The sequence below is a fragment of the Erithacus rubecula genome (genome assembly GCF_903797595.1).
Source record: "Erithacus rubecula genome assembly, chromosome: 5".
Lineage (NCBI taxonomy): Eukaryota > Metazoa > Chordata > Aves > Passeriformes > Muscicapidae > Erithacus > Erithacus rubecula.
Genome location: NC_136687.1, coordinates 16,960,736 through 16,984,265, shown reverse-complemented (window position 1 = coordinate 16,984,265; position 23,530 = coordinate 16,960,736). Strand labels below are relative to the sequence as shown.

The following is a 23,530-nucleotide window of genomic DNA, read 5'->3' as shown; positions in this document are numbered from 1 at the left end:
CAGTCAGAAAAAAAGCCTTTTAAAGAAAGAAATTAAAATAAGAGAAATAATTTACAGGTATTTTTTTATCATTCTCCCTCAGCTTTAAAATAACTGCTATGTATCTGGAAAGCTAGAAAGTCTATCATGTGTTTGTGCAGCTCTTAGCACCAGATAACCAGACCCTCGTGTAACAGGCTCTATTACTTTCTACCATGAGAAATGAAAATACTTCTCAAAAAATTAATTTCAAGTTACTCTGTGATCCATTACCACAAACTCAATATACTACAAGCTCACCAGTATGGGATCTTAAGGGTTTACTTGGCCTACAGAGGTTATCTAAGTAAAGTGAAATACTCAAGTTTCCATTCAAAGTTTGAGGATCAATAAAAAAGTATCCCTTTTCAGTCACTAACAGAGACATAATCTGAGAAAAGCTGAAAGAGATAGGTTTAAGTAGAATGCTGGGACTTTTCTCTATCCTCTGCTCATTTCCAGCTTCAATTCACTTATCACAGAAAAATTAGTGAAGAAATGAAGAAGCACTGAGAAAAGTTCATATTTATGGACTTTTAACATGCTTAAAATTACCAAAGTCAACATATGCAACAGTGCTCATGTACAGGGCACACTAATTAATTCTCAGGAGTGATCCCTTAATATGGCATTTGCTAGAAACACTTCCTTCAGACTGAACAGCATACTACAACCTACAAGGTAAGACTCAGCCACTCCACATCAGACTTGTTTTGGTTTTGCAGATTTCTACATTTAGGATAACGTGTTACATCTACTGCAAAAGCAGGTGTACATTTTAAAACACAGTCTATTCTGTTAATGTAGGTATGTGCACTTTCCTGTGCACAGATTTCAGTGAAGACAAGATTTAAATACTGAAAATATTTCTGTGCATCCACCTATATAACCATAGCCTATTATAAACATTTTAGAACACAACTCCCAGGGGAAATGATCACCTGTAACTAGAAAACATTTTCCCATCTGGTGGTTTCACAGACCCAAACAAAGAGAATTCCTATGTGTTAAAGAAAAAGGATATTTATGATCCAGCATGAGCTGGATAAAGACCACCACATTTCATTTCATTTCATACAGTAGTTAGATAAACATCACTTTAAACATGTTTCCTGTTGGAGATAACTGCTGGATTTGATTTCTATAAGTGCCTCTTGGTTCACACTGACATTGCTTATTTCAACATTAATCTGAAAATAGCACACTATTATAATATGTCAATGTTAAAACTGCAGAGCTCAAAAAAGTGATGATCCACAGGTTTTACATACAATTAAAAAGTCAAAACACCTTTGTGTTAAGGACACAATTTCCAAGAGATTAATGCAAAAGAAATACAATTGTATATAAGAATTCAGTTAACATGGAAGTAAGCAATCAATTATCTAAACAAACAGAATATTTTACACTGATCTTTTCCATGGATGAAGATACTGAATAAATTAACCATTCCAATGGCTAAAACAAAGTTTTCACAAGGAAAATTTTATCTTGTCCAAAACAAAAATGGGTTCAAATACACACAAGTCTGATTATGGGAAACAGAAACAGCTGTATTACCAGTAACATCTAGCACTAAACAACTTCCACACTGGAAACACAAACTAAAGAACTAAAATAAACAAGTTAATATTGTCAAAAGAAAGGACAGATGATGAAGTAATTCTTACCTACTCTATACTCCACAGCCTACAATACCACACAACCTTCATTCTCCACAAAATTTTGAGCAGATCAGCACTTCTCAGGCAACTCCCCCTCCATGTCCCACAGGTTTTTGGGGTTTTGCACTCCACTGATTTTTGTAGGTTATAGTAACTCAATGCCATACAATCCAATGAGACCCTGCATACTCTGTGCTCCCAACTATCTGCATAGCATCATAGAGTAAGGAGTCTTTAAATCCTCAGACTAGTACTAAATATTCTGTTGTCTTATTCTTCTATAATAACACACAGCTGAGGTACAGAAACTGGTGAAGAAATGGCACCTATCTTCCCCTGTTGCTCCCTCCAGACACAACTGTTTCCACAAGCATGATCCTCCTGAGGCTGATGAAGTCAACAAATTGACTGACTGCTTCCAGCTCACCCATCACAGGCTGCTCATCCTTCAGGATCAACACTTGCACTAACACAGTCACATGTAGTCATCAACTCACTCTCACTTTGCCTGCCAGCAGCACATCAGCCCTGACTCTCATTAGGGTGTCTACTGTAACTGAAATACTGTAACAAATATTGTTGTAAGGACTTTGTCCTGAAGGTTAGAGTTGAATTAAAAGCTAATCCATTCTAAAAAATAAATACAGTTTTCATATTCACATACAAAGAACCTATCTCAGCCAACTTGCTTTGAAATACTATTCACACAAGGTATTCTCTTTCTCATCCATCCTACAAAAGGAGATAAAATTAATTAAAACCACACCAATCAAGAAAGTCTAACGGACATAAACAATGGATTTCTATTACTCCTAAAGTCCCTTTCTCCTCTGTAAAGAGTGAATGATGGGTGGTCCAACTGCACTGTGACTCTTTGGAAGCAGGGGGCACAGCAGCCCCTGAAATTACAAAACCAGAAACTTTTTGATCAATACACAAAACATTCCCCCTCTTCAACAACAACAACAAAAAAAGACCCACCTGCTCCAGGGTGAATGCCACCAACCATTCACTATCACATCTTTGTACTGCATGATTCTGTACTGCCCCAACTATACTTAAAGAATGTAAGTTCTCCAACACAGGGAGCATGTTATGCGTTTGAAACAAGTCTCCCACTCTACAGCACCGTACACACTTTTGGCACTATATCAAATAATACTGACAAAAAATACAATAGAAAAAGCTCTGCTTCACTTAGTCACGCCCTCTCACTGCAAGTCACTGGTTCAATTAGAAACTCCCTCTCCCTTTTCTGACCTGCTTTCATCCTCCCACACTCCTTTCATTATTGTCCTCTCTTTTCCAAACCCCATAAAATCACAGAGCCACAGCTGCAATTTAAATAAAGCTTGCTCTGTATCAGTAAGCAGGTTCACTTTTAAACAACTTATAGAAAGTAAACAAATTTATTTTTTATAGCAGTCTATCTAGATTTGGAAAAAAGCTCCATATAATCACTATACTTGCATATGACTCTACAAGTCAAAGGTCTTGTCCAAACAGGACATAATTTTAATCAAGACAGCATTCACACAACTCTGCCACTAAGAGAGGCAAGGAAGTCAGTAATGATAGCTTGTTTAACAAGGAAGTGCCTAAACACACACCCAGAGATGGGTTTTCCCTGCTTTTACTTTCACCTATAGGTATCTGCAGCAAGGAGGTAGTAATCCAAAGACCTCAGGTACACTAAAGAACTTTAAATACTATCAACTTAAAGGATAAAGCCATTAAAATGTTGGAGTGGTATAGAATGCAAGAAACATAGCAAAACATCACCTGTTTTATTATGATTCCTTTATATTCACAAGCTAACTATTTTTTATTTATTAATTGCCTAAGAACATTGGCTCAAATGTCCAATGGAAACTGCAGACTTGGACACATGTACCTTAGCAACTGAACATGTTATTAGCTTGAAAATCAGCATACCAACAGAATCCCAGTCCCTAAAACACAGTATAATTTGGCTCAGCTATTGTAACTAGGCACATAGGGAATGTGCTCATTGGTTTAATCTTCATCCATTCAAAAGAGAGTGGATATCTGGAAAAAACTGCACATAGTTCACAAAATTGTAATGGTGACACATAAAATTAGTCTGGAGCATGATTCTATACAAAATATCCCACAGCCACAGCTTTCATTGACAATGACTTTGCTCAGCCTCTGATTATTAGAGCTCTTCTTGTCCATCTGACACAGCACATTTTCCTCAGGATGTCACCTTGCATATCACCTTTGAATACATAATTCACAAGTGAACTTGACTTTTATTTCCTAAGAAACTGATTATATATCCCCTATTAAACCTTAATGTAAGTATCAGCAAATCCTTAAAAATCAAGCAGTCAGCTTTTAAAAAAATTTCTAAATACGGCAAGAACAGACCTATGGCGTACTTTTTAGAGTTACTATTGGCTGCAAATAAGATTTAGTCTGAAGAAATTTTTTTTAGAAGCATGAGGGAGAAACCACTAAGTGTACTGATTATTATCAGTTGCCCAATTACTTTGAAAAAGTCCTTTATCAACTGCTTTCCTGACAATACAGGAATCCAGCACTACAGTATAGTACCTAAGGATTTTTTCAATCTTCACTTCAGTGACTGAATGTCTGCAGTGTTCAAGGAACAGTTTCTCCTCTGTAAATACTATTTCCATCCTTAACTGGAAGATAAGCACTGATACTCAGTGAATAAGGAGAAGGACAAAAAGTTAAGGTTCATGGTTTTCTTTGAACCACCACCATTCACTGTAATACCAAAAATATATAACAGAAGTGAATGATTTTATAAGGAAGTGGTAAAGAACCATACTGAATTTGCAAAGGCAGAAGATTCTAAAAAAGCCAGACTAACCTAACCATAAAGTCAAATAGGTATTTCTTTGGAACACCTCTTTAAGAGATAACAGGTTCTTGATGGGGACAGTCCTTGGTCAGCTTCAAAATCTCTAACCACCACTCTAATAAAGTAATAGGATAATCACTCTTGCATGTCCTTTTTCTTACCCTATACCCTCATAAACAAAGAAGCTTTATTGCTACAGCAACTGCTTCCTATGAGCAGAAAAACAAGGAGAATGGCCTAATCTGTCTCTAAGGGGCTTACTGTCCCTGCTCCAAGCTCCTCAACTCACTCCTCATGCACCACCTGCAGTGCTCAGACCTTCAAAAGGAGCTAACTGAGTCCATCAATCTGGCACACCACTAATACATGAGGAAGCAGGAGACAGGGAATCCAGTCATATTGATTGCAGAAAGCTGTTTGGTCACCTCAGCAAACTCAACTTCAACATAAGCCAAAAGAGATTACAGGGGCAGCTAAGCAAGCCTGTAACTCTCATGGGAAAGAACTATAATTCAAGAAAACATACAAAGAAATTCAGTACAGAAAATGACTTGCAAAATGCAAGTCTTAAGCAAAATTAAAAATCTTACCAAGAGACTAACATCCTTAGACAAAGTTAAGCTTAGGATACCTATAAGACTCTCACCCCAAGTGCAGTCAGAACTTAATACAAAGTGACAGCTAAGTAAACTGACATCTCTAAGGTTTAAGCAGACCAACTCTGACAAGTCTTGCTGTGACAGTAAGTCACCACTGTCTCAAATGCCTTTCCCACCTCTCTGCTAGGTCAGGGCAAACAAACGTGCCTGTATCACAGCTGCTCCAGTTCACATTTGGACTGTGGCTTCAGAGGCAGCTGAGCTGATTTGTCACTGCCAAACAGGTCCTGCCTGCCAGCTACCCCCAGCTGCACTGACCTACCCTCAAACACCAAATTCCAGCACTTGTAAGACCCTTCCACAGATAAATTCAAATCAGTAACCCAGAAAAAACAAAACAACACCTTTTTAGGGAAGCCAGAGATAAGGGGAAAGGGGCTTCATTGATTCAGCTGCTAACTCAGTGAATGCCAGCACCACCCGATTGCAATCACCAGGCACATTCGGGAGGATGTGACCACCTGCTTCAGTAGCAGGGCAGTTTCAAATGTGGTGCACCCCTACCTTCAATTTAGACCCACTTATTATTATTGTAAATCATGTTAATAATAATAATAGCAAAAAGCCAACAAAACACAGTTCATACACTTCCCTTAACTGGTCTTGTTTTAGGAACTGTAAGCTCTGACAGCAGTACCTAGCCCTCCAAAGCAAGTTTCAAGACACTTATTTAAATATCTTTACTGTAATTTCACACTTCTACAAAACACCTCTAAGAAATGGGGACAATTTCCTATCATCTCCCTTCTATGACAACTCAGTCACTTTCAGTCAATTTTTTATACAATATATATATATTTTTTAAATACAGTATTATTACAGTATGTACCTTCTCCTTTCATTCCCTTCCTTCCTCAAACTTCTACACTGTGAACCTTCAAAATCCAATATGGAAGCAGCTCCTTATATTTAATAAAAGTAGACTGCTAGAGTTTTATAAGCTTATTGCTCTGAACTATGTCTCACCCAATGATCCTAGAGCTGTAAAACAATTCAAAAATTGTATCAGTATGCAAGCAGAGAATAAGTTATCAGCACCTAAGCAGGTTGCCATGCAAACAGTAATTTCCAAATTGGTAAATAAAATTTATCTCCTCAGTAGATTAAAATGATGACACAAAACCTGTGCATACGTATACCTTTCAACAAAGCTGTATTTGGCACCAACCTGTGCCACAAAATTATAGGGTTTCCTAGATATCAGATGTTTTCTTGCATCAGCCAGGAATTACGTGGTTACACTAACATTAACTGGGCGCAGTTGCAAAATGAGCTGTCAGTATCCTAGAATTAATCAATCTCAAGTGTATTGTTTCGTAATTAAGCTTATGAATACATCATCCCATGAATATAAAAACAGCAGCAATAAACACATCCCAGAAAAGAATGAGAATTAGAAGGCTCTTTTTCAACTTTCTAGGACAACTAAATCAGTTGGAGACCATTCTCTACTGTTAGGCCTTTTCCCTATGATTGTGCTGAAGGTCTCTAATTGGGAAGCATTTAATATAAGCAAATTATTATTAAACCTTTAAAGTCACATAACTTGCACAGACAGCAAAATTAGGTAATAGTCCATTTACAATTTACAAACCTGTATTTTAAGAAAAACAGCTGTTTTAAAAGATTTGAAAGCTTTGGACTTCTTGTCACTGTTGTTGACTTAATTTCCAGATAAATTCTAAGTTTCTAAGATATTAAATTATACTGCAGATACAGCAGTATATATAATCAATAGAGCATTCCAACATAGGAAAGACAGAAATTCATATTCCCATTAAAAAAAAAATACTTGACTTGAAGGAGAAAGACAAAAATAGGATAAGACAACAAAAGCTGCATTTCTATTAAAATTTTATAAGCTAGAAACTCCTTCTAATTATTGCTAGTTATAATTGTAAAACTAAAATATTTAGGAACAAATTGCTAGAGAAATATAATCTCCACACTGCCTACCATGAGGTATGGTAATATTTTTAACTACTGTTATGGTAACTGGGTCAATGATCCCTGTACTATATAATTAAACAGACACTCCAATAATAAACTTTTACTCCTCCTTATCACAGTACATTTACAATAACCATATGAAAAGATTAGATTACATGGCTGGAATGTCAGCAAGCTAACACCTTATCATCCTTTTTTCTGGTATTATGGTATTACAGTTCTCTTATATAGTCACACATGCTCCTATTGTGCCCTAACAGATTTTATGTGGCATTTTCATAACAAAAAAAAAAAAAAAAAATCTGAAGAGCACAAACGCAAAGCAGTTATTATTGTCCATTTTTTAAAATGGAAATTGTGTGAATCATACTTAATTCAAGGAGGCTTGCTTTTCAGGTTTGTCAAGTTTAAACTCCACACAGATGCAAATTACTGGTAAAACTTCTCCCTGCATCTTAATGAGGTACACTATAAACCATGAAGCCAGTTGAAAACTAAAACGTTTTTTTGAGACAAACTTTACTTAACAGAGGTATTCTAAGTATTTAAGGAACCAGTATATATAAAAAAAAAAAAATTACCCAACAGCACTTAACTTTTGCATGATCTTGAACCTGTGACTGCTACAACACGAGTATCCCAGAATAATGCCTGTGCTGGCACAATTTTTTGCAAGGATTTTACAGCATGAAAAGCGTGCCTAAGCAGTGCTGCGAAGGCTCCCAACTGCTGAGCTCTGAACCCAACCTCTTTTCAAAACACTGTCTCATCCTTCCAAGAACATTCAGGCCAGAAGGAAATATAAACTGTCAAAAGTGTCTTGAAGCACTAAACAACCAAACCTGTCATTTCAGTTAGCAGCTACCAACCCCATCAAGAGTACCTTGACCAGCTAAAAATGATTACCAACACAGGACTACCATGTATGTAGTATGTGGAACATGTCAGCCTATAGAGAGATGTCCTTCCTGAAATTTCTGCCCACTGCTGCCTCAAACAGGGAAGATTGAACTCCCCAAAACAGAATAAAAAACTCATAAATGGAACCATTAAAATTCAATAATCAGATAGATGACATGAACTATGGAATGAAAATACAGAGCCAGCCATGCAGCCAAGATAAATGAAGAAAAACTCTCATCCGAAAGAAAATCAAGGGATAACCTAGATCAGAAAGTGCCACTTAGAATATACCATTTTAGAGAAATGGCATCTTTTCTTCAAGGCATCAATGCATTCTGGAAAACATAGCACACTCTGTATAGAAAGTAGACTTACTATTATATTAGTATAATTAATAAATTGATTAGCCATCCTTGCAATAAGTTAGAAGCTCATAAATCAGTTTTAACTAAGTTTAAAAAGAAGAAAAGAGCTTTTAAAGAAAATTAAGTTGCTATGAGCTTTATGAAAACTGGAAGCTAGATAGACATTTCCAGTGTCATCAAAAAGGACAAAGCAGAATTTGGAAAATATTTCTTCACAGCTGAATACTTTCATATGCCATTTGGATATACTAAGCTCATGCCTTAGATACATTACCATTACATTTGGCCCATTAGGGATTGTCCATGGTATTGTCCAGTAAACTTTCCTCACCATACAAGGTACAAGTGTACAGGATACAGAAGTTCTTTAGTCCTATCATTTATAGAACAACTTAAGAGGCTAAAAACCCACAAACCTGTTACATAACAAGAGAACATACACAAAATGCAGCCTAAACAAACCAAGAAAATTCAGAATATAAGTTCTAAAACACATAAATTATCTTATAGGAATGTTGGAAAGACCAAATACTGCGAAGACAGCATTCATACTGAATACAGTATGTTATCTATACACTGCTCACCTAGGCATAAGAAATAGAGAAACCATTTACTCTATAGTCAGACTGTAAACAGAGAATGTCCTGAATTTCTAGTGACAGTAACACATTATGAAATGCAACTTAACTGCTGTGTTACACACAATTTCCTGCCTTAAGTGGATTTTTAAACAAAAAAAGCCCATGAGTTGCATAATGAATTTATTTATAACTATAAACCTCTTGGAACAGGTATCAAAGTTGTTACATTTACTACCCTAAAAAAGTCTAATAAAACATTCTGGCGAGTTAAAGATAAACACCAGAAAAGTGTAGCACTGTGCAATTTTTTTTATTTCCCCAGTGGTTCACAGGTTGTTGTAATAATTTGGTGTGCCAAGTTAGCTACCATATTTGCTATGACAGTGTCTAGCTTTTTAGATAGATGGCATTGCTATGGGGCAGGTGAAGGACTGCTGGACTACTTGTACAACAAGAAAGATAGTGGGAGAAGTGAAACGTGAGCGACAGGTTTGGAAGCCTGAGGTATTTTTCAGTTCTGTTTTTTATTTTTACATACACAAAGGAAACTCCCTTGGGGGGGAGAAATAACAACTTCCCTACAGCTAAATAAAAGAACATGTGTAAAACTGAGAAGCCACTCAATGTTTCCGTACCTCAATAAACAAAAACGTAAAGAATCAGACAAAAACTTTAACACTGAGATAGCAAAATATACTTTTCCCATCTCCACAATTTCTTCAATGTCTTTGCAGCAGTAGAAAATTCAAGAGAACTGACTCCACACACACATACATATCTACCTTCAGAGTATTCATTCTGTTCATTCCCCAGCCCCAGACCAGCATCTATCCATTCTTTTCCATTCCCTTTTGCTATTATGAAAGGAGGCAAAGACGAGGAAGGACAGAGTTAAGAAAATCCACTGAGGTGTGCAAGGTCTTCTGCTCCCGCTGCTAATGGATGCATGGGCCAAGGCTCCAGCAACCCATTTCTCCGTTTCCAGCAGCAGGATTAACAGACAGCTGAAGAAGAGTAAGAACCATACAAGCCTAAATGGTACCTCCCCTGAACATTCTCCTGTCTGTGACTGTTTTCAGTTCAGTGCAATGAAATCCCAAGCCAACTCCACATCATCAATATGATCAGCCTCAAAGAGTTGTCCCATGTCAAAATTAAAATTTAGTTTTAATAGATCAGTAAATCCAGGTTCACAATGGTATGACACTGGAAAAACCTGCAAATCACACAGCTCAGCAGCCACAGATGCTCACCGCTGACCAAAGTGCTGCGGCAGAATGCCACTGCTGTCTGAAGCTAAAACCAGCTGTCAAGGGTGGCATGATAATGCAAATGCTTCTTAGTAAAATCAATCACAAACTTTAAGGGAAAGCATGACAAATCTCTACCAGTAATTTTTTGGGAGGAGGGGAGACAAGCAAAGGAGTGGTGCTATGGAGTTATCTGCATCGAGTGAGCTTTCTGTGTTTTTTTAAAAAGGAAACGATTTTCCAGTTTTCCCCAAGAGACTGGCAACTACAAAGCACAATCCCCTTCAGGAAATAAATCTTGATTAACTGCACAAACAATGCCATGACAGGCACCCAACAGCTTTTTAACTATGATCCTTCTGCTAGTTATAAGATCTGGTTGGCCACGACAGCACACCTTGGGACAAACCCCAAGTATACTCAATATTCAGCACACCATTCTTCCCAAAACATAAGGAACATAGAGAGTTCCAGTTATCCTGCTGGTTTTATAATGAAAACCAGAATCCACTCTTTAAGGCAAACTAGAGCCCTATTAAAAGGGCTCCCTGGACCTGCATGCCACCCAACAGACTGCAAGCAGCTTGAGTGACAGGTGAATACAGGTTACTTACAGGACGGACACTGTGCCAAGACCTAGGGCACTTTGAACTTAGAGTCCTCAAGATGTTTCTAACAGCTACAATTAACTACAACACTGAAGAAAACAGACAGAATAAGCAATCAGAAGGACTGAGACAGCCAAGTCAAAAGCAAGTGGACAATGCAATAAACAGCCTCAGGCAGAGAAAATGTAGTGGATTCCATTACAGATTATTTGGCAAAGGAGAAGCTGATAAATGACTCAACTCTTAAGAAAACTGCATGAAGCTACTTTTGGCTTCCAAGAAAGAAATTAAGAAAGCAGCTAAAAAAAAAGGAAGACGCCCCAGACTGAAAGAGCAATGGCAATTTGGGACAATGCTTAAGTGTTTGCTTCCTGTTTCTCCAACTACAGATCAGTGCTGCAACACAGATAGTTTGAAGATTCTTTCACCAAAGGAAAAAACCTTTAACCAAAGGAGCAAGGTTGCACACATTAGCCTCACTGGCTGGAACAATTATTTAATTCTGATATTCAAAGGATATGCCTGTTTGACTAAATGTTGTTCCAAAATGAAGTGGGGAAAATGTTTTAGACAAAGACTTACATGAGCTGTTTAACCAGCAAAAGTAAACTGAGGCTCACTGTTGGAAGAAAAAGTGCACCATTGTTACACAACTACTTCTAGAGTATCTGTATAGTAAGCTTTCAAATACATTTCTTTTTTGAAGCAAGAACAGACAAGATCAGAACGTGTATCATTAATAAAGATATCTTCTATAATGAGAACAAAAAGTGTAAGAGAGAACTATCTCAATCAAATTGTTAATTTTTAACCCATATTAAGACACCCCAGTATGATACCATTTCTCTAGGATTCTGATAAGATATTGAAAAGCAAGTCAGATGCTTGCATTCAACCACTGAACTAGGCAAAAAGAAAAGTTACAATTTCATGCAGAACACCACACATGCTCTTTTAACTCATCTTATGTTAGAAGAAACTGTGTGCATAGCAAATATAAATCCAAGCTGTATATTAAAGCCATGTAACAATCACTTTTAAGTGTATCTACATATACAGACACCCCTGTCACTTTTTGGGCAATGCTTATTTACAGAATTTAATCTGGTCTCAGCTTTACTTTGTTTGCTTTCATCACTTCAAAAACAATCTTTTCTCCCTGTTTTGCTGCTTTAGAAATACACCATGTTAGTAAGAACAAAGTGTGCTGCTTCTTCACAGTTTTCAATATACACTCTACAAAGCCACTAGCAACAGAATGCAGCCTGTATTCATTTAAAGTTCTATTTTATCCATTCTCTTTGGAGTAGCAAAAGGATAAAAAAGCAGTATGAAGAGGGTTGAATCATTTCAAAAGAAAGAAGGGTGGTAAAAGCAAAAAGTAAAACTCCAAAATATATTTCTTGCCTTCACAATAGTAACACCGAATTTTTCTCCGCCTTTATCAGTATAACTTAAGATTTGCAGTTCTCTCTCTGTATCAATGTTTAGTCTTCTGTTACATGAGGAGATATCTCAGGTTCTTGAATTCTTTAGATTTTATTTTCCCTCCAATCCTCATCAGTTCTTAAGGGGGGGAGACGAGTCGTATACAAATGCTTATTAGACACACCCTCTCATGATCCAAGACACTGACAAAGTGAAGTTTCGAGTTCCTGAAAGTAAGGAATAGGGTTTGGACTTGATTTAAAACAGAGTTGTGAGATTACCACACCAGCTGAGTAGCAACAGTGACTTCCTTGCTCTGCAGATAATGGCTGTGGTGATGCTCTAAGTACACCATAAGCCTTAGGGCTAGCAACAGCAAAATTTAGAGGAAAAAGGGAACAACAGTGTTAGGAAGTAATCTGAAAGTACTGATCTGGACAAACATAAGTTAACATGGACTGCAAAGGAACAAAGAGAATAGGGCTTACACAGAAGCTTCACAGAAAAAAAAAACTAAACAGGGAAAGTACTCTGGTGTACTACTCCATTGAAAATAATTAAAGAGGGGAAAAATAAAAGGAGATCCAGAAGCAAAACTAATTGAGAGCTGCTCATAAAATTCAGGAGAGAACACAATTGAAAAGGACTAAGCAAAATACAATATCCTATGCTATTTCAGTATGCTTTATATGTAACAAGAAGAAGCAGAATTGACCAGATATAAACTGGAATCAGAGGAAAGGAATGTCAAGCAGTGGCTATATATGTTTTTCAACTAATTCCAAAACAAAAAAAAAAGAGAAAGTATTATTTAGGAATGCGATTTGTACGATGGCAGAAAAGTATTTTTCATCTTAAAAAACATAGTATCATTACTGAAAAAGCTCTTCTACAATCAGGGCCACTAGGTACAAGAACACTGAACAAAGAAAATACCAGAAGTGCCACCAGTAAAATCTGCTGAGTACTTCCAACAATGATATTCACAATTTGAATGCTAAGGACAGACAAAAACTTTCAGTGAGTGAAGAAGTCTCTTATCTCTACAGATAAAATACTCATAACTGTCTGATACCTTCTGGCAAACATAGATCTGTTGGTTTTGGTTTGGTTTTTTTAGAGAACTAACTAGTGCAACTGAAAAAGATAAACTTTTAAATTTAACCTGATGCAATACTACTTTCATGACTATGCAAACTGACGAGTCTAACCAGTCTACTGCTAACTCTAAGTGCCATCAGCAATATGGTAGGACATTAAGGCAGTAAGGTCAGTTCAGTTTTTCTAATTATTTACTAAGTATTTAACAATCAAAAAAAAGTTAAGAATTTTTCCAGAAAAAAACGTGAAACCCAGAAACACTGGAAAAACCACAGATAGGCCCAGAGCTTTTCTTCGATATTTTATTTCCATATGGAAATTCAGGAACACCCTGTTCAAGGAACACCCACATAAGCACTGGCTTCAAACTGTCTTGAGAGGCACCTCCAGGGTATCTTCTGAGGTCACCTTTTGTTTACTGCAGTCTCAAAAGCTACATGCAGATGCAGCTGGTCAAAAAGAATGATTACTACACTTACAGCACAAGGGATCCAGTAAAAAGAGTTGCCCTATACTTTCTAGTAGTCTTGACCAATCACAAATTACTTTAAAGGCCTGGTCTACTTTTCCTTTGCTACCATATGAAGTATGATTTATCACTTCAACAAGGAGATTGGGAGTAAAACCCAGTAAAACCTTTTTTAAACATTGTTTCATAACGACTCCTTTGTTTTGCCTGTTAACTCTTGTGAAATACAGGTATTTTGCCCATTGCAAAGGGAAAAAAAATGCAGAAAGTTCTGATGTTTGTTTTGGCACAGTTCTCACATTTGTTTTAACACAGTTCTTGGTATTCTGAGAGTGCTGCTATCTAAACGTAAGCACTGGGAACACTAATCTTATTTACTGTATTATCAAAACTGAACATGAGCCTGGCTAACATCTATATTATTAATTAAAATAGATTATCAGAATAGGTTTTCATGCCTTTCTGCTTCAGGTAACTCCAAGAGCAAAAAACTCCTAGAGCAAAAAACTCCTAGAGCTTCAGCTCTAGAGAACTGCCTGGTTTTTTTTTCTTCCTACTTAACACATTCTTATATCACTCTTAGAGGCAAACTAAGAGACACATTACCTCCACAATGAACAGCAAAACAATTAACAGAGAAGGGCACTCCTGTAAATTTAGTACTTACACAAAGATATCTTGAACTTTTTTTATCATGATCAGAATTCCATCTCGGTATCTGTACTGACTAAAACAGTTTGTCACAATACATACAAGCCTCTTTCAAAGAGGAAGCCTAATCCCAAATACTTATTTTGATTAACTGCTTTCTGTGACTTACTAGTGAGAGATTTGTAATGCACACATAAGAAAAGCAACATCAACCATGCAATAGTACACGAAAAGAAAACAAACAAACCTGGAATGCAAAGGAAAATTTAAAAAACAAAAATCCCACACACAAGCAAAATCTCAATCAATTAACCAAAAACCAAACCAAACCTTCCAACAAACTACACTAAACCAACACCACCCCAGGACTCAATGAATGCTGAAAAGGAAGTATTGAACAACAGAAGAAAATCATTTAGCCAGAAGAATACTTGGACAAAAAGACATGTCCAAAATAGTTTTAATATATCCTGATAACTTCTGGAAGATATTACATTATTAATGATTTGATTAGTTGTCACTGTATATCTACTACAAAACTAAGCATGAAAAGAAGCACATACATGCAGAATAACAGCAGTCTTTCACCAAAGCCTTTTCTTTTCTGAATTCTGACACTCACCACTGAAACCAGAGCTGGAAGGCAGATTTGGAAAGTAGTGAAATATTTTCAATTTTAAAATAAGTTAACTATACAGAGTAATTTTTCCCGCAGTATAAAGACACGGCAACAGCACACTGCAGCATCACTGCATTTTATTACATGGCACATTTATCTACTGGTTGTGCCCTAACCATCACATCTGCCTCAGTTATGTAAGAGCAGCATTTCTCTAGTGTCCACTTGAAAATCGCTCACTATAACCAAAACACATTAATGATGAATAGTCACTCAAGTCTTCTTTACCATACCTTTTTGTTATGCAGATGAAAAACCTAAGGAAGTCTGATTTCTCCTGACCAGCTTTCACAGCCGCAGCTGGGACAGACAACATGATGTCACCTGTCAAAACCCAGCAAACAGCCCATAACTACACCAAGCACAAGAACAGAGGCAGGAGATATTTCCACCTCTCCACAGACTCTGTTTGACCTTGGCAAGTCACTAGGGTTTTGTGCTTGTTTTTTCATGTTCAGGACACGAAGAGCTTTTACGCAGACGGCTGGAACAACAACAATAACTGAGTAAGGCTAATTATTATTTATTCTGCCTGGCCTTAGAACTCTTCCACAATGGTGTAAACTCAGAGAGTGCACAAGCACCTCCAAAACTCTAGACCTTAATTTTGAAGCTCCCTTTATGCAAGACCACCAGTGAAAGCAGTAACACCCCTTACCAAGACAACCTCCTCAGTAATCAATACCTGATAAAAGCTTGGTTTCACAAATTCTTCTGCTAAGCAAACAACTTTAACCTTATTTGCTATACTGGTAGCTCCTAATGCACAATTTGCAACTTGCAAATGTGCCTACAAGATCCTTTGCCACTGCTCCCAGACAAAATTAAATTACAGAGCAAAAATAAGAGCTGCCAGGAAAATGAAAGCAGGATATTTTCTGAAGAGTATCTTTTATTCCGTGTAGTTTCTACAGTTCAGCAAAAATTAGGGACCAGTATTTTGCACAATTCAATTCCCTCTTCCAGGCTTGGAAAATTCCGAGTTTCACGGCAGCCTGATCAAGTTTCATTTTGATACCAACTTTTCCTGGTAATCTCCCAAAACACCACACACTAAAAATATGCCGCAAGTATGGCTTTGAAAAAAAACAAAGTGCAGATGAAATGTCCTACAGACCAAGCAACGTTACCAAAAATAAAAGTAGAAAGACACTTTTTCTGACACATTGAGAAAAATGTCTATATTTGCCTGTACCCATAAAGGAAAAAATTTAGGTATTCACTCCTCTACCCAAACAACTATAAGAAACTAGATAATAACCAAAACACTAACCAGGATCCATTGTAGTATATACCCTTTCATATATCCTACGAGAAGTAGAACAATTAAATTAAGAACCAGGTGTGATCTTACACAGAGCAATTAAAAATTATTAGTTGCCAATACAGCTTGTTGCTTATTTGAGAAAGTGTTCTGGATTTTCAATACACTGATAAAACACCACCGCATACAAGCCAGTCATGCAGTACAACAAAATGGAGATAAACTCTTGTCCCTAAACAGAAACATAATTAAGAAAAGTTATACCTTAATCACAGCCACTGTAAGGTCATGTTTTCCAAGTGAATCACGTAAACAACTTTAGAATCATAGACTCATAGAATATCCTGAGTTGGAAGGGACCCACCAGGACCATCAAGTCCAATTCCTGGCCCTATGCAGGACACCCCAGACTCACACCATGTGCCTTGAAAGCATTGTCCAGATGCTTCTTGAACTCTGCCAGGCTTGGCGCTGTGACCACTTCTCTGGGGAATCTTTTCCTAATATCCAACTTAAACTTCTCCTGAACAAATTCAGGCCATTCATGGTCACTAGAGAAGAGATCAGTGCCTGCCCCTCTGCCTCCCCCTGAGAGAAAGCTCTAGGCTATGATGAGGTCTCCTCCAGACTGAGTAAGACAATTGATCTCAGTTATTCCTCATATGACTTCCCTTCTAGACTCTTCATCGTTTTCATGGTGCTCCTTTGGGCACTGTCTAAGAGCTTTACATCCTTCTTAGAGTGTGGTACCCAAAGCTGCTCCCAGCACTGGAGGTGAGGCTGCCCCAGCTCAGAGCAGAGTAGGACAATCCCCTCCCTTGCCCAGCTGACCGTGCTGATGCACCCCAGGACACACTCAGCCCCCCTGGCTGCCAGGGCACTGCTCACTGCTGTTCAACTTCCCACTGACCAGGACCCTCAGATCCTTTCTGCAGCTCCCCATTCCCCAGCCTATTGCACCCACAGCTGCCCCACCCCTGGCACTCACCCTTGTTAAATTTCACATCTGCTGATTGCCCAGTCCTCTAACTAGCCAAGATCACTCTGCAATGCCTCTCTTAGTTTAAGCAACTACAGAAATACGTACTTCAATTGAACATGTTTCAAGACTTATCTACATAAAAAGATGTGTTCACAAAAGAGCCTCACAAGCTTCCTGAAGATATGTGCTATGTTGACTGAAGTGTCCACACTGCTTTAGAGAACAAATCATGTCCCAGCAGTATGTCATTCATTAAACAATCTTATCAAATAGTAAAACATGATAACAATTATATCTTATATTAAAATTTGACAAATCAGTCAAGCTTTTTAAAAAAATAAAAATACTAAAAAAGCCAGAGTTTATCTTCCCATCTCTCTTTATTTTACATTTTAAAATTTAAATTTAAATACATATACAATATTAGAATATATTATATATATAATAATAGTCTCTGTCTATTATTAAATCATCAATCTTAATCCAGAGACTTCTCATACTGTACATACTGAAACCCTTACATCCTCTTCTTTCTTGGTAAAGAAATTTACCACCATAAATATGTAGTTTATGCATTTACAAGCATAAAAGCAAGAAGATACATGGCCATATGTCACCATCTGGATAACTCAAGTGCAGTTAAAGAGCATAAAGTATTCTTCAGAAAATTAAATTATTTTAAACAGTATGAGTAGGCTTTGAAAAATGGCTGTAATGTGACATAGCAAAGGTGACAAAAGAGCTTCTTCAGGTTGTAAAGGCTGCTTAACTTTTTTTGTACAAGGCAGCAACCACAAAATACATGCACAAATTATGAGTAAAGAACACCACATTAAGTAGAACCCAAGGAAATGAGAAACTCTAAGTTTAGCCCTTACTTTTCCAAGAATCAGTAAGAGTAAGGATATGAAAACTGCTTCTATTAATAATTTCCTCTTTAAAAGAAGTGTATTGGCTATTTTCTTTTTTGAATGTTTACATTACAAAAGATAACCATAATTCTATATTATTTCCTTACCTCATATCATCTTAATTGTTAATTAATGCAATTATGTGTAAGGTAAGGATGAAGTATATAACATTATAATGCCATAAACATTTCCACGTAAAAATAATGGAAGTTCACTGAGATCAAGAATATAATTTATAATTATAAAACTGCCTGGAAATACTATAGACTTAGAAGGCATATCCACTTCTGTCAGCAGAATTAAAAGTTCATCTGAAAATACAGCTTCATGGCATTTATATTTTTCTCTTTTTCACCTAAACACAAAAGAAGAAAATACATAATTCTATAAAAGTCAGCATACACAACTGCTCAAGTTTTAGAAACATTGGAGTAACGCATTAAAAAAAAAAACAAAACCAAAAAAACAACACTTAAAACACACCTTCCCTGTGAAATGCTCTTGGGAGGCAGTATTTCAGCACATTAGTGCCATACAGTGCAGTTAATAATGTGCTTGCAATTAACACCAAAAGAATTTAAAGTTGCAAGTATTACAAACACAGAAAATACAGAAAACTGATGTTCTGAAACTTCAGAATTCTGCCAACATGATCTGCTGTCCAAATGTCAAACTACTACTGTGCATAAACTTCATTCTTCATCCCAAGAGAGATCCCAATGAATTGCATAAGACAGAATACTTGTTTGTATTAAATATGTATTCTACAAATTCAAATGACAACCTATCTTTTCAAGTTTATGTAAAGTCAAACATAGCACAGAATATTTCACCTTAATTCACCAACAATGAATTTGTAACTCTACAACTTTTCTTCAAAATCTTCACCTGTGAAGGCACCACAAGTCTTTTAAGAAGACTTTATGCACACCTACAGGCTACTCGCCCTTCTTTTGTCAGTATTTTTAAACACAGAAATTGGAGTTCAAAATAATGAAAAATAGTCCTAAAATAAATTATTACTGCAAAATAGAAATTAACAAGTCAGAGGAAGAAAACTCACTCTCATTCACAAACTCAGGATCATTATGCAATTCATAATATGGAACCATACTTAAAAGAGAACTATTTTTGCAAAGAGATACAGCAAATCATATTGCCTTTAAATTGGCTGTAACAAGTGCACACATACTATGCCAAATACAACAGTCTACAGATTATTTCTGGAGAAATCAAACTACAGAAAGATTATTTTCAGAATTTCTTTGTGCTCTGTATCAACCAGAATAAGTCAAACAACAAAGAGCTACTTAATACAATGAATAAAGGCAAATAAAATCCAAATTAAGACCTTAACTTCACAAAATTGCCTCTAGTGAAAGTACAGAAGGTTAAAAGACTATTTGCCAGCATTTCAGAAGACTCCTTCAAGAATATAGTGCTCACAAGGATTTCCCAATAGTCTGACTTAAGACATCTCATGCTCCTTGATAACAATTTAAATGTTAGTCACACGAAACCATCTACTCATTTGATTGTAAACGAGTTTTTCCCAATCTTTAACACTCATCAGGTGCATATACACAATACAATAGCCACAGTTAGGTTACTACTTAAATCTTAATAAGCCCTGTTTAAAACTTCAGTGACAGTAAAAACTGTAGCCTGAAGAACACAACCATGAATTCTTGTCCTATAGTCTACACCATCCTGTTTCCACTCCTTAAGCTTCACTGAAACCATTCTAACATCTCTTGAAGCCTAACCCTAAGATGAGGCTCAGAATCAATATGCAATTGTTATCTTCCTAGACCTGTCAATCCCCCAAAACTACCAGCAATGCTTCCTTTCCAGAAATAACTATCACTCCTTCCCTTGGTGGTGCTGCTCTCATGACTCATCCCTTATCATTCTGTTATTTCAGTGTGTCCTCCTGAAGGAGCCTCCTCACTCACTTGTATTATTTTATGAATCACTTCACAGGCTTTTCGTCTTGCGTCCCTTTCCATTTGCTATTTTATCCAGGGCCAGGATTCAAATTCAACTATGAATACCCTGCCATCAATCAGGAATGTTCTTTCTACCCCTATCTCCTGTGCTTGTCCAAGTCAACTCCCCAGCTTGAGTCTCTCCTTCCCCATACTGATGCCTCACTGCATGCTCAGTCTCGGCACAGACAACACACAGGTCTTACTCATTCCACCATCACTACAATCTCCTTTCCACTGCTGCAAGTCCTGAACTGAACTTCAGCATTAACCCTCAAATTAAGGTTCTCTATAGGTCCTAGAAATAAGCTGCTGTTGAGATCCCAGCAACGCCCATCACATCACTAAGATATAGTAGCTGACATTTTATTTTGTGCCCACAGAAGTACACACCTACAATAGTGAAGCAATCTTCATCTTTCAAGACCTAGAACTGACCCTTATGAACTCTCCCCTCTTGATAGCTTTTTTCAGCCTATGGTCAGATCACACAAGTCCTTTCTCGTCTCACTTCTTGAGCAGCATTCACTCTCTACCTCAAGACCCTCACTGGTCAAGGTCCTCATTCTAAAATTACTAATCAGGATGTAGATGAGGTTAAAGTTCTGATAAACTGCTATATTTTCACCTTTGAACTTCTTTTCCCTTGCCCTTGTGGTTGGGAGAGTTTCATGAAACAGCACCCTCTTTCAAAAACCTCCTACAAGTTTTTTTTCATATTTCTCATTAAAAACAAAGAAACAAAATATCAGACGGCTGTCACATCTACACTATTACACTAAAATTCACAGCATTGATGCCAAATATTCTCCTGTGTCATCAAAGATCTCATGAATCTTCATTTAACCTTAAATCATTAAACATTCTGGGTCAGGAAACCCCTCATAAGCACTGAACTCCAGGATGAGTAATTCAATGGCTTGTTACTTAGAAATGTGACTAAAACAGTTTTCTACTGCACAGTGCCTAAGGAAAACCAGCATCATACCAACAAAAGCCTACTCAAAATATTTTTGTCTTTTTCAAGGCTTTTTAACCTGTTTGAAAAATAATCCAAATGCCATATTGTATACTGCTGTTACAGAGGTTTTAACTGGTAATCAAGTGGTCAAGACAATGCCTACTATTTATCATTTCAATCTGTTATTTCTAAGTTGGTTTCTAGTATTTTAAAGATCAGTTGTCCCAGGCTACTAAGAAGACACCATTCCATACTTTATGTCACTGTAAAGTTACAAAATTAAGTTCACAGCACTAGAGATTTTCCCTGTCATATGGCTTTATTAGACCTAGTAGAGCAATTTTCAAGCTAACAGATGCCTACAGGTATTTTTGCAGTATCAACCATTATTTAAAAACAAGTGATTTGCACTCAAACTGTAATTTAAGAAGCATTTTCATTAATTTTGTCATCTTAAAGTGACATTTTCCTAAATTGTTCACAACCAAAACCAAAAATACACCACAAAACCCCAAAAAAACTATCCTATAATCCCAGCCATAAATTATCCACTTATTTTAAATAAGAGTTGTGAATAGTAATTCATTTTAAGTTACTTGTCTGACACTGTGCAGTTTGGCTTGTCACACTGTATGTATGAGCAAGCTTAATCAAAAAACTCCTTGTGAGGCAGCAGCACGAGTGTGGCACATGCTGCAGACAACAAAGTGGTAACATACTCTGACTGCCCCCCAAAACTGCTGCAGTCAATTCCTACTACTCCATTCCAACACTGCATAAACCTATGCACCATAACTTAACCTCAGCCATACACTTTTCACAGGAAAATAAAAACCTTTTTCATTCATTGACTGCAAAAGAGCCATAAGCTTTACCTCAAAGTTTCAGTACCCATGTGATGCCCATTCAAACCCAATGCAAGATCTGCATATTACATTCTCCAGTTATTGTTTTTTTAATTATAAACACTTTTTTTTCCCGTCCAAGTAAGTTTTTACAGAACAGCCCAGAAAGAAAACTCCTTATACTAACTATTTTGAAAAAAAAAAAAAATCAGCTAACTGGAGAATCATCAATTTTTAATCTTTATACACAGAGACAAATCAGAAACAGAGCCACACTCTAAAAGCAGGTCATTTAACAACAAAATACATTAAAACAAAATCAGGCTCCTTCATGCAATAATAACTACAACATTAACAAAAGTTAGCATAATTCATTTTACCTACACTGAAATTATTTAACAGTAAGAAAATAAATTGCTTTCCCAGAGAATTGTTTGACTTTTTCTAAATGCCAATTAATGCAAAACCAGCACATAGGTTTACACAATGAATGTAACATTACAATCTTAAACTACATACAGTTTTTTCATTCTCATTAAAATGCTATTTTTTTCTACTGTTCTGATTATCTGATCACTGTTTTTAAAACAATCCACAGTTGTTTTGTCAACATTTTAACAAACACCTGAAAAGGATAAAACTAATGTCACAAACATGACAACACTTCTGACAATCCTGTAATAATCAATAAACAAAAGGAAATGAAGCCCAAATAGTCGGATGAGTAAACTAACAGAAACGTGGAAAAACTTAATTGCTAACTAGAGCACAGGCTAATAGTTATAGCAAACTTTAAAAGAATTTGTTCCCTTCTTTCAAGTCCAACCTCTAAAATAGTACACTCCAAGAATCATAACAAACAAGATTAGCTCCTCTAAAGAACATTTAATTGGGAAATTGTATATCAGCCACAACATGCATCAGGAGAGAAATATAGTGAAAGCTTCGATTTATTTTTTGACAAACAAGAGTGAGGAATCGGAAACACTACTGTAGCCAAACAAAACAACAAAATACCATAATGCTACCTTCTCCACGAGAACAAAAGCATCAACCAACTCCACCCCACCCCCAAGCAGGCTGTTGCTCTCTAACCACTGAACCAATGCTGTAGACAATGTAATCCCACAGGGAAGACAGAAGAACACAGACACACTGTGAAATCTTAAAATAAGGTCCACGTTTTAGAAAGACCTAGAAGTACTTTAACGACACAAAATTTCATTTGGAACAAACAAGTGGAGTATACAGCCTGTTCTTCTCCTGACTGTCTCTTCCCTCACATAGAGAGAGGTCACATGTGCTCAGTGTAGTCCAAAATTAAGGATACGGTACTTAAAATAAGCAGCAGCCATCAAGATGTGGCGAGGATGGCAACGTGCAATGTAACACTGCAGGT

At 36.7% G+C, this 23,530-nt stretch overlaps 1 protein-coding gene across 2 annotated transcripts in view; it reads right to left on the bottom strand.

The window, feature by feature from the left end:
* The window catches only part of RBPJ (recombination signal binding protein for immunoglobulin kappa J region), a 141,778-nt gene that overhangs the window by 33,758 nt on the left and 84,490 nt on the right, over nucleotides 1-23,530 (bottom strand). The window lies entirely within an intron of this gene.